The sequence below is a fragment of the Ctenocephalides felis genome, unplaced genomic scaffold (genome assembly GCF_003426905.1).
Source record: "Ctenocephalides felis isolate EL2017-DRISC unplaced genomic scaffold, ASM342690v1 CF-g0.4_SCAFFOLD_02905, whole genome shotgun sequence".
Classification (NCBI taxonomy): Eukaryota; Metazoa; Arthropoda; class Insecta; order Siphonaptera; family Pulicidae; genus Ctenocephalides; species Ctenocephalides felis.
Genome location: NW_020539059.1, coordinates 41,901 through 44,762, shown reverse-complemented (window position 1 = coordinate 44,762; position 2,862 = coordinate 41,901). Strand labels below are relative to the sequence as shown.

General features: G+C 28.8%; 1 pseudogene; it reads right to left on the bottom strand.

Annotated features, from left to right (window-relative positions):
* Window positions 1-2,261: 2,261 nt before the first annotated feature.
* LOC113381455 lies at window positions 2,262-2,539 on the bottom strand (annotated as a pseudogene).
* Between the last annotated feature and the right edge of the window lie 323 nt (window positions 2,540-2,862).

The window sequence follows — 2,862 nt, the reverse complement described above, 5'->3', positions numbered from 1 at the left end:
ATATATCATGTGGAATTATAAATAATGGCTTGATATCTATAATTACTAAGCAAAATTCAATATCATAAATTATTTCTAATTCAATATATTTATGATCTGAACAGAATTGACCTCAGAATCAATCTGAACAGATTGATCAGAACATGAAATGACATTTCACTTTTTTTCATGTCAAAATTTATTTGAATTTATAAACATTGATTTTCATTTAGATTTAAAACTATAAAAAGTGATTTTGAATATAGCATTTCATCTAATTTGGATATAAATGTTGGATATATTTATATATGTATATGTTTTTGAATTATATTTTTGGATCTGTCAAATTTTTTTTTTCAAAAATCATAAATCTTCTTTTCTCGAATTTTCCATAAATTTTTACATTTGTCATTTTAGTGTTTTGTTTCATTTTAGTGTCAAAATCATTAGTCTTCTTGTTATGCACATTATTATATTGTTGTTATACCATGATTATATATTATATTACTTTATTATTGTTATATTATTCTCATTTTAATTTGATATTACTTGTTAGAATTGAGACAATTAATTATTGTAAGAAAAATTTTGTTCATTCATAATAATACGTGATGCTTGCATCCCGGGGGAACATAGACAAAATTATTCATTTTTACACTTTTAAAAAACCGCGCGTCAGCGTTATATATGTTGGTAACTTGTCAGGCAATCACAATGTTCGCGTTTGACATAACCTGTCGCAACTTATGTATAGACTTTATAAAATACCTCCGCTTTCATTACAATCAGCCAAAAAAAGAAACATCATTGAATATATACATATTAATAAGTCTTCCAGTGTTTTTACTCTACAAAATAGAATGTTATAGAAAATATAAGCCAAATGTTTCATTAGAAATGAGAACAGTGAAGGCTATGTGGATTGTCATAAAAAATGACATGAATATTAAATTTGGCACTACATTTACTGAATGCAATATTGAAAATCGTTGGAGAGTACTTCAACGAAATTATAAAAAATATGTTAACAGTAAAGCTACTGGTACGAATAATGATGTAAAAATAATTTTATACATATTAACAATTATGTCTAATAGCGCAAGGAAATTTCAATTTTCAGTATGCAGAAGAGTTTGATGAATTATATGAATAGCCACAATATGAATCCAATCTGCATACGGGAAACAAATGATGTACATAAAATGGAAAACAATGCAGAAGCGCGGGATGATAGTGCATATGAATTTCGAGAACATATTGCAACTTCAAGAAGAAGGCAGCGTCGTAGAAGGCAAACAATATTAGAGAAAATAAGAGAAAACAGCAAAATTGAAAATTCTAAAACGAAAGTATGGAATGCTTTAAAATAAAATAATATTCATAAATTTTCATTAAATATATAAATCATTATACAATATAAATGTCTGATTTTAATTTATTAATTCATTTGTATTAATAAAATATTTATATTATTTTTTTTAAAACCAATAATAATTTCAGAGATTGTAGCCGAAACTATTTATAATGATATTCGAGTGTCGGAGGCTCAAGTGGGTGATTACATCAGAGAATGGCTTCGTCATGCACAGAGCAGGTACACTAGGAATAAAAAGAAGGACAGAAGACAGGTTTTTAAATTTAGTTAGGTTTATTGAATTATTTAGTTAAGTTTTTATTGTATTATTTTGTTAGGTTAGGTTTATTGTATACTTATAATTGTAAGTCAAATTTTCAATTATATTAAATATATTATATAACATATGTCCGTAAAATACTTAGTTGTTGTTTTATCTTTCGTGAAACATTGAGAAAAAAATAAATACGATCCATTTTCAACCCATATGCCAAACTTTGACCTGGGATCGGACGATCCTCAACAGATTTGCCAAGTTTTAACATATAATCGAAATTTTTTCTATGTATGTGCTGTGAGAGATGTTTAATTCAATGTGAAAAATCTTGTGCTTTACCTTTGTTAACAGTAAAGAGTAAACAAGAAGATCTAGTTCCAATCCATGATCAGATAAGCTCTTGAATTAACAAGTAAGATTTAAAGAAAAGTTGCAGAGCGTTTGCTAAGAAAGGCGACAAACTGTGTGCCCAAAATGTTCAATAAAAAATTTGAAAATGAAACCTTTTCATTGTAATTCCGAAGCCTTATGGGGTTCAATAACTTGATATATGTAATTTGTTATTTCATAATAATGTTAGTCGTGTAGTAAGTTAGTTAGTTCTATTTTTTTCACAGGCATTCTTCTCGAAAACATTTGTGTTTTGTTGAATTAACTGTTACCAGAGGCTGCGGCATCTTCTTGCTCGTTTTTTCTTTGTTTTTCACGCATCAGCTCAGCATATCCCTGTGTTTGCGTTGCTCGAATGTCATTCCCTTTTTATCTGTGCTACTTTTCTTCTTGGCTAATTCGGTTTGTTTTTTCTGATTCTTAGCTCGTGCTAAATCTCTTTGATTTCCTCTTGTCATTTTTGTTTACTAAAATCTTAATCTCTGACAATCAAGGAAAGAATAATTTAATGATTTTGCAAGCGCTCGCCGCCCTTCTTGTTACTTTTAGTTTTTATGAAACCGACAGCCCTAAGACTAAAAAGCAAATACAGATTTGCATTAATAATATATATATCTTAATCTATATACAGTTAGTGTCATGTTATTTGGCTGCGATGGACGCCTGAAATACTGAACCGATTTAAAATTAGTCGTGATCATCGTGCACATGTGGATCTCATTTAGGCGGTAGAGTATATTACAAATCTCAATTTATGGCCGAAATTTTATATTATTGAAAAAAATATATTTTGGCGTTTATCCGAGAAATCGTAGTCATAGAATCAGTTTGAGCTCTGTCGAGAGTCTAGACCAAAGGCCAG